Genomic DNA, 15,143 nt, shown 5'->3' with positions numbered 1-15,143 from the left:
GCTATAAGCAGCAAATAAACATGCAATTTAATTAATGCTTCTGCAAACAATTACATTCGAAATTGGACAGGGCTACCAATGAACTTCTCTGCATGGAATGCAGGGCCATTGTTTATAGATTCATAGATTCCAAGGCCAAGTAGGGACCATTGTGATCATCTGGTCTAACCTCCTGTACAACACAGGCCATAGAACTTCCCCACAATAATTCCTAAGGCACATCTTTTAGAAAAAAATCCCACCTTTATTTAAAAATTGCCACTGATGGAGAATCCACCACAACTCTTGGTAAATTGTTCAGTGGTTAATTACTCTCACTGTTAAAAATGTACAATTGTTTAGCTTCAACTTCCAGCCATTGGATTGTATTATCCTTAGGGTGACCATTTTCCCTCTGTTGAATATGGGACATCTGGTAAAATTACTTGTACTCAAGTGAGTTCAATGGCAATCAGAAATATGCAGTACAAACGTTCAAATTAACATCAAGTTGACTGAGCCCCTCAACTCAATTCATTCAGCCAGCAAATTGGACTGAAAATCAACCACAATAAGACCCATCTCATGACCTTTAATATTGCCTCACCATCACCAGTACAAATAGAGGATTATGTTCTCACCAATGTAGAAACATTCACATACTTGGGCAGCACCATCAGGCAGGACAGTGAAATAAGCCAGGACATCCTGAACAAAATCAATAAAGCCAGGAATATCTTCAGGAGCTTAAATACAGTCTGGAAATCATCAAAATACAACAGCAAAACCACACAAGATTTAATCAGAGCTGCGTACTTTCAACACTACTTTATAGTGCAGAATGCTGCGGAATGAGAAAGTAGGACGTCATTCCATACAACCTGCCTCAGAAATTGTCCGTATCTTTTGGCCCCAAACAATCTCAAACCAAGATCTATTGACACAGTGCAGCCAAGAGGATCTGAGCACCATCATTGCCAGGAGGCATTGGAGATGGATCAGTCATGTGCTTCAGATAGAAACTGATTCCATCACCAGGGTAGCAATAAGATGGACACCTGAAGGCAAGCGAAAACAAGGCCATCGGAAAACAACATGGCGAAGAGCTGAGGAAGCCGAGCTGAGAAACCTGGGGCACAGCTGGGGAACCACTGAAAGACTAGCCAGAAACCAACAGGAGTGGAGGAACTTTGTCACTGCCCTAAATGCCAGAGGCGTAATGGGAACATGATGATGACGACTGAGCCTGTTAAAAAGAAATTCTGTGTAGTTGGATTCTTTTTATTTACGTTCTTATCTTTAAGGCTTTAGGGCTCACATGGGGAGAGGTGACATACACACTCCCATAAACCTCTCACACAGTGGGAGGGGACGTGTGGGACCGACCGACCCCTCTATGCCTGGCTGGGCCCTGGGACAGACCCGCCTCTCCTGGTAACTGCTGCTGCATCTTCCCAAAGCAACACGTCCCCCCTCCCCAGATTTCTGCCAGGGTTCACACCAGAATGCGGCCAGCAGCAGCCTTTCAGCACTGTGCAGGAGAGAAGGGACAGGAGTTGCTTCCAGCTGCAGGGGAGGGCGGTGGGGGGCGGGGGAGAGAAAAGGGATGACCCGGCCTGTGTCTTTATAGATTTCAGAGTAGCAGCCATAGTTAGTTAGTTAGTTAGTCTGTATCCGCAAAAAGAAAAAGGAGTACTTGTGGCACCTTAGAGAGACTAACAAATTTGAGCATAAGGTTCCATGAGCTACAGCTCAATTCATCAGATGCATGCAGTGGAAAATACAGTGGGGAGATTTTATATACACAGAGAACATGAAACAATGGGTGTTACCATACATACTGTAACAAGAGTGATCAGGTAAGGTGAGCCATTTCCAGAAGGAGACAAGTACATGTGAGGAACAGTGGTGGGGGTAGGGGAAAATAAACATGGGAAATAGTTTTACTTTGTGTAATGACATATCCACTCCCAGTCTTTATTCAAGCCTAATTTAATGGTGTCCAGTCTGCAAATTAATTCCAATTCAGCAGTCTCTCATTGGAGTCTGGTTTTGAAGTTTTTTTGTTGAAGAATTGACACTTTTAGGTCTGTAATCGAGTGACCAGAGAGATTGAAGTGTTCTCCGACTGGTTTTTGAATGTTCTAATTCTTGACGTCTGATTTGTGTCCATTTATTCTTTTACGTAGAGACTGTCCAGTTTGGCCAATGTACATGGCAGGGGGCATTGCTGGCACATGATGGCATATATCAGATTGGTAGATGTGCAGGTGAACGAGCCTCTGATGGTGTGGCTGATGTGATTAGGCCCTATGATGGTGTCCCCTGAATATGTGGGACACAGCTGGCAACGGGCTTTGTTGCAAGGATAGGTTCCTGGGTTAGTGGTTCTGTTGTGTGGTTGCTGGTGAATATTTGCTTCAGGTTGTGGGGCTGTCTGTAAGCAAGGACTGGCCTGTCTCCCAAGATCTGGGAGAGTGACGGGTCATCCTTCAGGATAGGTTGTAGATCCTGGATTTTTCTCTCTCCTGCTGGTAATAGCTCATCTTACCTGATCACTCTCGTTACAGTGTGTATGATAACACCCATTGTCTCATGTTCTGTGTATATAAAATCTCCCCACTGTATTTTCCACTGAATGCATCTGATGAAATGAGCTGTAGCTCATGGAAGCTTATGCCCAAGTAAATTTGTTAGTCTCTAAGGTGCCACAAGTCCTCCTTTTCTTTTTGTCTTTATAGAGTTCATCTCTTTTCGCACCCCCGCTCTCCTGTAGCTTGAAGCAGCTCCCGTCCTTTCCCTCCTGTACAGTGTTGAAAGGCAGCTAACCCCTCCAGGTTGCGGCTGGCCACCGACATAACCCAGCCGTCGCCTGTTCCCTGGCTACAGCGCGGGCAGGAAGGGGTTAAGCCCTATGGATGCACTGTGTACCAGGGCCCAGGGGAGGGTGTGTAGGGGACAGAGCAGCCCCATGCTCCTTGGGGGAAGAACCCAGAGTGGGATGGGGGGGGGGAGCGTGCGGGAGAAGAGGGTGCTAAGCCCCTACCCATGGGGTTCCTGTGGAGCCTTCAGGGTCAGGGCATGAACAGGCTGGAAATCGCTTCCCCCCTCCCCACTCCAGAGCTTAGCTGAGGGGCGGAGAGGCTTCCCTAGGCCAGCGCTGTGCCCTGGGCCGGAGGGTCGTGGGCTTTCCCAGTGCACCATGTGCTGCAGCTTTGCCTCGCCACCAGCCTTGCACACCCTCACTGCTGGTGGGCGGGCTGGTGAGCAGGGATCCGGCCAGCAGCAGGACCTGCCAGTACAGGTGGCATGGGGGGTTTGGGGACGGACACAGGAAATATGGGACAATTTGCCCATTTTTAATAAAGTCAGGACGACTGCAAGAGGGCTTAAATACAGGACTGTCCCCTTAAACACAGGGCATCTGGTCACCTTAATTATCCTTTTCTCTGCTAGATTGAAGAACCTATATCAAATATTTGCTCCCCATGTAGGCGCTTATAAACTGATAAAATCACAACCTTTTCTTTGTTAAAATTAAATAAATTGAGCTCCTTGAGTATTACCCTATGGCAGGTTTTCTAAACCTTTAAGCATTTGCATGTCTCTTCTCTGGACCCTCTCTCAATTTATCAACATCCTTATTGAATTGTGGACACCAGAATTAGACAGTACTCCAGCAGCTGTTGCCCCAATGCCAAACAGTGGTAAAAATAACCTCTTTAGTTCTACTCAAGGTTTCCCTTTTTATGCATCCAAGGATGGCATTAGCCCTTTTGACCATAGCATCACACTAGGTGCTCATGTTCAACTGATTATTCACCACAATCCCCAAATCTTTTTCAGAGTCACTGCTTTCCAGGGTAGCATTGCTCATCCTGTAACCATGGCCTGCATTCTTTGTTCCTAGATACATACATTTAATGTATTAAAATGCATATAGTTTGCTTGAGCACCGCTTACCAAGCAATCCAGATTGCGCTCTCAGTGATCTGTCCTCTTCATTATTTATCACTCCAAGTTGTGTGTCATCTGAAAACTATCAGTGATTTTATACTTTCTTCCAGATCATTGATAAAAATGTCAAATACAAGGCCATAAGCCGATCCCTGTGAGACTCCACTAGAAACCTACCTGCTTGATGATTCCCCACTTACAATTAAATTGAGACTTATCAGTTAGCCAGGTTTTAATCCATGTAATATGTGTCATGTTTATATTGTTCTAGTTTTGTTTTGTTTTTTTAAAATCAAAATGCTGTGTGGTACCAAGTCAAATATCTCTCAGAAGTCTAAGTATATTACATCAGCACTGTTACATTTATCAACCAAACTTGTAATATCAAAAAATAAAGTTTGTTTGACAGGATCCATGAACCCATGTTAATTGGCATTAGTTATATTACCCTATATTATCTTATTCCTCCTAAGTCCCATATCAGCCACTCCATTATCTTTCCTAAGATCAGTGTCAGACTGACAGTCCTATAATTATCCAGATCATCTCATTTGCCCTTCTTAAACATTGTCACACTAGCTTTCTTCCAGTCTTCTGGAACTTCCAAGACTTACTGAAAATTAATAATGGTCCAGCAAGCTCCTCTGCCAGCTCTTTTAAAACTCTTGGGTGCAGGTTATCTGAACCTGCTAATTTATAAGTGTCTAACTTTAGTAGCTGCTGTTTAACATGATCTTTAGCTACTGCTGTAGTAGAAAGTATTTAATAATCATAGGCTATGAAAACATTTTTCCCCCAAGTAAAAAATTTACTGACCACTTCTGCCTTTTCTGCATTATTATTGGTAATTCTACCTATTCCATCTTGTAATGGACCAATACTATTGTTAGGATACTTTTTTGTTCCCAATATACTTTAAAAATTCCTTGGTGTCCTTAACTCTGCTTGCCATAGATTTCTCCTTGTGTCCTTTCACTTTCCTTATCAATTTTCTATCATTCCTAGCTTCTGATTTATATTTATTACTGTTAACTTTCCCTTTCTTCCATTTGTGTTGTATATTATAGCTGCATTCACTTTCCCTCTAAACCAGGCCATTTTGTTAAACCTTGATTGTGATTTTTGGACATTAGTAAAATGTTCTTAAGCAATTGCCAGCTATTCCCACTTTTTTTTCCCCCATGCCCTCACAGGCCAGGAACATGTACAGATTGCAGCTCCCCCAGCCTGTAAGTGCTGCTGTGCTGGGCTAGCCTGTTACATGCCAGGGCACGTGGGAGCTCTCAGGACCTCTTGTTTGCTCCTGGTAAAAAAACAGGATGGTTTATATTTTCCTTTTTTTAAAAAAATATTTTGAAAGGAGAATTGGGATGCAGGAAAATATAAGTAGTTATAGCAGCCAGAAATACAAAAGAGGTATATACCACTGATGCAGGAACCAAAACAATTAAAAACTAGGACTCAGCCAGAACCGCCTCCACCTGTTTGAGAAAGGCAGCAAAGCAACGTGAGTGGGTCAGTCAGATGGTCCTTATACCAGTGCCATGTCCTCTTAAGTTTATTACCAGAGTCCATCTGCTGGCTGGTTGTCATATTACACTCTATCAACTGGCATCCTAATTGTAAAAAGAAAAGGAGTACTTGTGGCACCTTAGAGACTAACCAATTTATTTGAGCATAGCTTTCGTGAGCTACAGCTCACTTCATCGGATGCATACCGTGGAAACTGCAGCACACATTATATGCACACAGAGATCATGAAACAATACCTAACCCTAATTGCGGCACCTTAGAGACTAACAAATTTATTAGAGCATAAGCTTTCGTGAGCTACAGCTCACTTCATCAGATGCATAGAATGGAACATATAGTAATATATATATATATACACACACACACACAGAGAGATAAGTTGGAAGTTACCATACAAACTGTGAGAGGCTAATTAGTTAAGATGAGCTATTATCAGCAGGAGAAAAAAACTTTTGTAGTGATAATCAAGATGGCCCATTTAGACAGTTGCCAGCAACGTCCCTCTGACCTGTACATTGGCCAAACTGGACAGTCTCTATGCAAAAGAATAAATGGACACAAATCTGACATCAGGAATCATAACATTGAAAAACTGGTAGGAGAACACTTCAACCTCTCTGGCCACTCAGTAAAAGATTTAAGGGTGGCAATTTTGCAACAGAAAAGCTTCAAAAACAGATCCCAACAAGAAACTGCTGAACTTGAATTAATATGCAAACTAGATAGCACTAAACTTGGGTTTGAACAGAGACTGGGAGTGGCTGGGTCATTACACATATTGAATATATTTCCTTAAGCTAAGTATCCTCAACACCTTCTTGTCAACTGTCTAAATGGGCCATCTTGATTATCACTACAAAAGTTTTTCTCCTGCTGACAATAGCTCATCTTAACTAATTAGCCTCTCATAGTTTGTATGGTAACTTCCAAATTATCTGTATGTGTGTATCTTACTATATGTTCCATTCTATGCATCCGATGAAGTGAGCTGTAGCTCACAAAAGCTTATGCTCTAGTAAAAGTTGTTTGTCTCTAAGGTGCCACAAGTACTTCTGTTCTTTTTTGCGGATACAGACTAACACGGCTGCTACTCAAACCTGGCATCCTAATTGTTTCACACAAATGTCAAGAAAGTGAAACCATCCATTCGTTAACTCCTTAGCTTTATTGAGATGTCCACATTCTTCAAATTTGCCAATAGATCAGTGAGGATTTTTAAAAACAGAGCCTGTGGTAGGTTAACAATTACTATACTCTAATTCAAAAGCCCCTCTTCCCAGCCTGCAGACCAATTTAACCTAAAAGGCACACAATCTAAGCCTCTGAACATAACTGACTTAACTACAGTGGTGCTCAAGAGCACAGCTAAATACTTTGAATTGCAGAAGAGCCAATGTTTGGGTGTGTACATTCATGGTACCTGACACATACCTTTATTATTTTCACTGTCGTGCCTCTTGGGTAATGAAATCATTCTTGTGGGGTTTTTCCCTTCCTTTGCTCCCAAGTCCAAGAAGCTACTGTGCACTCACTAAAGGCATGCCTGCTTCAAAACACTGATTTTTATCCACTGAGTTCAAAAGCTATTAAATACTATCATACATACTGTGGCTCTGTCTCAGTTTAGACTAACGTACATTAATTCCTGAAACATTTATAATTTAGCAGTATTGTGGCTCAAAATCAGAGATGGGCTCTAGCAAACCAAGATTGCTGTCTGCAAGCCAAGCATAGCTGCATATTGCTAGATGTTTTGTATCTAAAGCAGATTGTTGAAACCCCCTAAAAAAATATCAAAATTAAAAGGGTCAAAGAATCAGCAGCCTAAAAACACCTTACATTAAACTAAATGACATGCCAAACTTCTTAAATTGGTTACTATCAAATTATTTTAAGAAATACAGTAGTTAAGGAAACATAATAGTAGGCTGATGTCTAAATAGGACTGTTTCGTTTTATATGGCATTTTTGCTGAATAACTTTGTTCAGTCACATAGCAGGAGTGTGCAAAAGTGATTAGAGTGGAAGCAATGAACTGGGACTCCTTAATCATACATTCAGTGCTGGTACCGGCTTACTTTGAGACTCTGAACAGTCACTTCACCTGTGCACCTCAGTTTCCCCATCTACAAAGTGGATAATTACACATGAGTGTTAAGACTTAATTCATGTTTGGAAAGGTGTTACCTAAGGACAAACATCTCTGCATTTATAAAGCTTCGCTTTCATTTCAGATGAGTGTAAGAGGATAGAAGACAGGTTAATGCAAAGCAGAGTCACGAAGTTAATGTTTCAATCTTGATAATGTTTAGTTTAAGAAAGTTAGCAGCCACATATTTAGGGAACAGCCACTAGGGAACAGACTGGTGGGCATGCTGTGGCCCAACATGAAGCTAGAGCCAACCCCACTGAAGATGGATTGGGCCCATGGAGCAGATTCAGGTATGATTTGAGATGCATAGACCAGCAGGAGTTTTAAGCTTCACTGCAGCTGCAGCTCTGGCAGGAGGAAGAGGTCTCTGCCAACTTAATATTGTAGATCTCAGCTGGTTTGAAGAGTTGCCCCCCTTTGAAAGGATCACACTGAGTATGCCAAGATATTGCAAGATTGATGCAGGGAAGGGAGTATGGGCATTCCTGCAGGTGGATCTGCATGAGTTGTACCTCGTGAGGAAGGCATAGTTTTCAGTGGAATGGTGGATGAGGATGGAGGAGGAGATGTTAATGTTGCATGTTTAAAGGGAGAGCTGTGATTAATATTCCAGAATGCATAACGCCTGTGCACCGCCATTTGCATATGAAAGTAGATACTTAACTATCTATTTGCATGCAAAAATAAGAGTACAAAAGCATATGCACGTTTGCACATGGGCCTTGGGCCTCTTTAAAAACATGGCTGCTCCTGACCGATGCTGTGGGTCTCAAACCTCAGACCCTAGCACTGGATCCAGTTCCCCACACAGATTGGTTTGTCAGGAAAGGAAGCCAGACAGTGGTTTTAGCAGGGGTGCAGGAAATGGCAGCAGTTTCCCTCTTCCAAAAAGAAAAAGCTTATCTGACCCAATTTGCCCCACAATGGGCAGGCAAATGTTACCAGCACTGCTTTTTAACCTTGCATCAACATTCATCTGGTTTGTTTTCCTGGTTCTTTTCACAACTGATTTACATCAAAAGGTGAACAGATTGCTGTCTGGCTCAATACTTAGAAATAATCCTGAGATATGACAAATTTTGGATAATCCATCTGTTTCACAGTGTGGTTTTAATGAAGTTCATTAAGCCACTTGTACACTCAGTTCTTTCACCAGGGATGCTGGCAGTCAGCTCAAAGACTTAGTAAAACTAAGTAAGAGGCTTACAGAACAAATTTTCCATGAATGTCTAGGCTTTAGGATGTGGGCGCCATTTCCAGTGCACATGCAATGTTCTCGTATGCTAGCCCCATTCTCATTGAAGTCTGTGACATGAGTAGTAAGCAAGTAGCAGCACCAGCCTTTGAGGTCCACAAGGTCAGTAGCATAGTTACATACTTCCTGATATCTGGGACCCCTGCAATATTAGCTTTTCATTTTTAAGAAGTTCCCAGTCCTTTTCACTGTGGAAATAATCACTATGGTTGGACGTCTGTCCTGGTGAGTTCCTGAGGTGATTCAGGAATAGACCCCTGGCCCCATCCTTGGAGTGGCAATCAAATTCTTTAGCAGTTGTGCTCCTGTCATTTCAGGTTCTCCTCACAACCACCAGCTGCCTGAAGTTGAACAGACGAATCCTCGGAGCTGCCAATGTAGCCTATGGGCACCAAGTGAGAGGAAACACTCCATAGAGCAGCCTACTCAGGCCTGGTCTACACTACAGTTAGGTCAATGTAAGGCATCTTACGTCAACCTAACTCTGTAAGCATCTACACTACAATGTTGCTCCCACTGATGTAAGTCTCCTGCTACACCAATCTATTAACTCCACCTCCATGAGAGGCATAGCACTTAAGTCAATGTAGTTAGGGTGACGCAGTGTCAATGTGGACACTGCATTGCTTCCATTGACTGTTGCTGCCTTTCAGAAGCCATCCCACAATGCCCCACACTGATAGTTAAATCAGTGCAAGTGCTCCAACACAAGGAGCGTAGTGTAGCCATGTAAAAGTGATTTAATTTCTGCAGTGTCTGAACGTCGATGTAACTTAGGTTGACTTAATTTTGTAGTGTAGGCTTGCCCTCAGGTTGAAAGTGCTGGTATATAGATGCAGAAGGGATATCTCAATGTCCTCAGCAGCAGCCATATTGGAGAAGTGGACGGAGAGGAGGCAAAGTGAGAAAAAGCCAAAGAAAGAAGTAGGACGCTCAAGGAAGAAGCAACGAAGTCCAAAGGTAAACAAGGGAGAAGAGCACGTAATGTGGGAAAGAAAGACAGACAATGAAACAAGGGGGCAAACAGGACAGAAAAAGAATGGAGAGGAAGTTTGCATTATACAGATATTTGTAAACTTCGCTCCTTGCCCTTTGGTTAAGATCACAGATACCACCACACTGATATGATGTAGCCTTCATCTGAATACCATCATGGCAGGGCAAGGGAATAACTCAGTGATCTAATGTTAGACTTTTGTCTGCAACACCAGTGATCCTAAAATCATATCTGTCACAGGATAGCTAGTCCCTGTGGGTAGACCAGACCCAGTTCCCTTCTGTCAGAGCAGGCGGGTCCAGTGGTGCTAATTAAAAGAGGCAGGGTTGCACATGGGGCTATAAAGGTCTGTCATAAGGCAAGAAGGAGGAGCTACTAGGACAGGCCTTGCCTGGGGAGTGGAGATAATTCCTGGGGTGGGTGCCTGGAGCAAGGTACCTAGGAAAGCAGTCCTGGGGCTGGTGTTCCAGAAAGGGAGCAGTGCTGACTGAAATGGAGAAGCTGCAAGAAGCAGGATCACCAGACACCCCTAGGAGGGGAGGCTGTGAAACCCTAGGACAAAGGGTGAGCTAAGGCACTGTGTGTTTTATTCACTGCTGTTTGGATAATAAACCTTCCCAAAGGAGACTGGGCCTGGCACTGTATGCTTGGAAGAAGCCCTGCCCTGTGACATCATCCATCATTTTATTGTACTTTAAGAGGCAAAGGGAGTCTATTCAGGGCAAAAGAGGAATCCCCACATCATGTCTGCTCCCACCGCAACCAAATAAAACTTGTGTTTACGATAATGGAGGGCATGTGACTAGTTAACACTGATTACAGCATAGATCTCTAAGTGCTTAAATTATTGGAGAAGAGAAAGCCGGGGATGGTATTTTATTTCTGGAGTATTTTCTTCTTCCAAAACCTTCAGAAACTGAATATTCCATCCCCCTGACCCTGTCCAAGAATCCAGTTTATGCCTATGAGTCCCCATCTACTCAAGTCTTTCTGGGACTGCAGTATTAAAATCTGAATACAAGTGTACTATAGGGAACTGTACCATAACACAGTCTATTGCTTGATCAGAGACTATTCTCACAACAGTCTAGATGTTATTCTTGGATTTTTAATACGATGGTACAGTGAGACATTTCCACTGCGTGCTCTGATCAGCTCAGTATTCTTATGCTTTACCAGGGCATCACTGTCATCATCCAAGGAACCGACCAGAGCAAAGACTTGCACAACTTAGGGAGAGATAATGTTAAGGTTTGCAAACAAAAAGATTAAGAAAAACTTCAGAGAATTTAATGGCAGCCCCACTAGAGAAGAGAGTTTTTCAGCTCCCGACAAGGGCATCAGACTATTAAAATCTAAGAGTTCCAGGTAGGCAAGCCACCGTCCTCCCCCCTATACTTCAGTAATTCCTCCGGGGAGGTAAGGAGAGTCAAAACTCTCACATCCTTTCCTTTTGCTGAGTTCTTGAAAGCAGACAAGTTGTCTGAGGCCGTAATATGTGTCAGTAACATGATCACAGCAGCAAGATGAAGGTGACAGTTAATGAAACATGTCCACAGTTGTAACAACCCAGTGACCTGGCTTTGCCATTGGTTGGTTTCTCATTATAGCAGCTGGAATATTAACAGCAGTGCATTTTCATTCTGCAGAGAGGAAAATTAACCCAAATGTCACATGGTCTATATGAGTTGTGGGCTTGGATGATATTCAACCTGGCTGTGACTTAACCTAGATAAAACAGACAAGGTTGATCGACTGAAGGAAAACAGTCAAAAGAGTTGGTAAAAGTTATTCCGGCACTCCAATGGAATGAACATGACTTATTTGTGAAACAAGTGCACAACTGAGGTGCATCAGTTCCTGGGTTCCTTCTGGATGACTAGGAGAATTGGAAAAAAAAATCTGGGAAGAAGTGTTACTTTGAGTGCCACAATTCTTCATGCCTGTCTCGTCACCTCAACATTTGATTACAGGAATGCACTTGACATGGGGATACCCTCATTGCAATCATTTAGAAACTAAACGCAGCATACAGATGCTCATCTATTAAGCAGTTTCACACCAGGATCACATTATACCATCACTCTGGTATTCACATTGGCAGCCAGGACATGCAGAATTCAAGGTGCTGGTTTTAACCTATGAAGCTCTAAACGGTTTGAGACTGGGTACTTGAAGTGACCTACTCCATCCGTAGGCAACACTGGAGCAGATGAGATTATCGGAGGTGCTCACACTGGAGCTCCCCTTCATTTAAAAGGCAAGAAAGCTACTGGCACATCGTTCTCATGGAGTCCCCAGCTTTGGAAGTCACTCCCGACTTGGTCCTTCAGATTCTCTGTGTTGCAAAACTCATTTCCCCTCCGCAGTTCCTCCTGCCCTTGGATTTGGGGATGGAGTAGTTTGAGGGTTGGAAAGGTTTTATTTCACTATTATTTCCTTTTGGTAGGTCATTCTCTCAGAGTGGGATGAGCTGTCAAATCCACGATATTTGAAAGCTTTGTAAATAAAGGTAGCAAAAGTGAACCTCAGGAGCAAGGGAATAGTACAGTTCTGAGTGAGCGAGTGAGCAAGCAAGCAGATCGGAATGGAGAAAAGCGCTAAGGATACACCATGTTTGGCATTTTAAAAAGGAGCAATTCTTTAAATTTAAAATTTAAAACATTGAAAAGATCTTATGACAAATACTAGCAGCACATGCCATTCACTTTTGTTTTAAACGTAGCAGCAAGTGCAGCAAGAGTTACATTAAGGAGCAGAAACTCTAAGAAACTGGTTGAGAACTGAATTTTATTCCTTGTTCAAAATAAATAGGATCCTTTCATCAAACAGTGGTAAATACAAAACAGATCCCCCCCCCCACCCCAGGACAATATTATCTCTGTGACCCAGAGGCAAATATGATCACATCAAGCGAAAAGAATGCAAATCCCCTCAATAAAACTTAGCTAATCTCTCAATGATGATTTATATGGGCATCTACTGTATCGGCATTTCTATTGCACCGGAGCTAGGTTATACATTCATTGGGATAGGGACTGTCTTTAGTGTTTATAAAACTACTAGTAGTTCTTATGTACCACCACAAAAGTATTCACTTTGGATGCCACAAGCCTTCTGGCAAACTGTAGGGAAACCTCCCAAACATTTAGCAACCTGAAAAGAAACTGGGAAAGTATTTCACTTTAAAAAAAAAAAAGAAATAAAAGCACTTACCTTTTTAGAACATATCTTAATTTGCAGTTTTTATTGTAGATTGTAAGCTTCCATCGAGCATCCTGGGGTACATAGATGACTGCTGTTCACATGGATTTTTTTTTAATAGACCTATTAGTCTGTCAGATAAATCATTTGGCAGAAGAAGTCATTGTTAGAGGCTATATTCTTTAAGCGAAAATGGAACCATTTGAGAACAAAAGGATGCCATGTTGCCATCTCAATGATTTCTCCGATAATACAGATACACACCAAGACTAACTTCAGAATTTGTCGAGCAATCTTAAAATCACAGCACCTATTGATCAGCCTAGCTATTCAAGGAAGAAACATATAAGCTTGTAAAGACATTATTTAACTGAAAACTAGTTAGTTTTCAGTTAAATAATGCAGTTAATCTCTGATTTACGTTTGCATTGAAATAGCTAGACAGAGGCATTTGTGACAACCCTTGTTGGAAATACAGTTCAGATGTTTTTTCAGAAACAATTGGGTGCCTTATTTTTTGACCAACTTAAAACATCAAGCTGCTGATTTTCATATGAGTGGAGCATGCACAATTCCCAAGACTAACTGGAGTCATACAAGCTTAGCACCTCTAAAAATTAGGCTCTTGGAGCCCCAAGCTGAACACCCATAACTTGAGACATCTCTCACCAGCAACCTTTGAAAGATTTGGCTATAGTGTCTCAATTTCTCAGCATTATACTGTCACTATTTCATTTGCTAATCACTCCAAATGTTAGTGTTATTCAAATTTGCTAGTGAAAGAGCTATCCAAACCTGGGAGCTTCTTTCCTAATGCACTTATTTCAAACATCTCATATCCATAAGGTGCTAATTGGAATTATAAATCTTTACTTGGAACTTCAAGATCACATCTGAATTCAGAAGTCATCAATATGAGGGTTAAATTGTTCTCTCCATGACCTATTGTTTTAAGGCACATCATTTTTAAGCCCTGGGGTAATCCTTTTTGCTTTTGTTTTCCAACGTTCAGTACTTTCCAATTCCCATATAACTGTTCTTGTTTATACAAAAGGTTGTTCTGCTTCTGCAGCAGTTTATCAAACACTATTTCCAGCTGTTCTTACATCAGTGATAAAACTTACATTTACGTAGCACCTTTTATGCAGGATCCAAAAAAAAAATCACTGAATTAGATTTAGAAACTAACTTGATCTTGAAAACATTAAAGCAGGTGTGTAACTTTAAGCATTTGAGTAGTTCTGTTCAAGTCAACAGGACAACCTAAATGGTTGAAGTTACACCAGTGCCTAAGGGTTTGGAGGAATGGGGCCTTCGTGTCCAAATGAGAAACCTTAACTCAAAAAAAGAAAAAAGGAGGACTAGTGCCACCTTAGAGACTAACAAATTTGAGCATAAGCTTTCGTGAGCTACAGCTCACTTCATCGGATGCACTCACTGAAGTGAGCTGTAGCTCACGAAAGCTCATGCTCAGATAAATTGGTTAGTCTCTAAGGTGCCACAAGTCCTCCTTTTCTTTTTGGGAATACAGACTAACACGGCTGTTACTCTGAAACTTAACTCAAAAGTAGCCCCACAGACTTCCATGGAAGTTGACAAAAGGCCATTGGTCAGCCCCTACAGACAGAAATCACTTCACCCACCCGTGGCACAGCACTGCAGCTGTTTAACAGCGCACGCACACCCAAACCCTCCATACGGCAGTTTCAGACCGGAAGTGAAGAATACTCGCCCAGTTAAAACTACAGGGTACACTTAGGTGGGCTGAAACCTAGTATCCCAGGTCAAATTTGTTCAGGACACCGAAGTTAACTCATCTGCTCTTTTGGAAAAAAAAGTGAAATGGATAATCTGACCCTTCCGCCCCCCCAAATAGTAAAATCCTTTAAGTTCTCAGTTTGTCTAGCAACAAAATGCCCTCAAATATCACACTCTAAGAAGCAGAGAGGCATATCACGTGCTGAAACTACCACCATGACTTCTTACAGACGTTGGATTTTCCCTGGTGGTTTCCCATCCGGGCCTTATTACTTAGTTTATGACATCTGACAGGATCACAGCCCAAA

This window comes from Eretmochelys imbricata, chromosome 6 (assembly GCF_965152235.1).
Source record: "Eretmochelys imbricata isolate rEreImb1 chromosome 6, rEreImb1.hap1, whole genome shotgun sequence".
Taxonomy (NCBI): domain Eukaryota; kingdom Metazoa; phylum Chordata; order Testudines; family Cheloniidae; genus Eretmochelys; species Eretmochelys imbricata.
The sequence above is the reverse complement of the archived record's forward strand: the minus strand, read 5'-3'. Positions refer to the sequence as shown.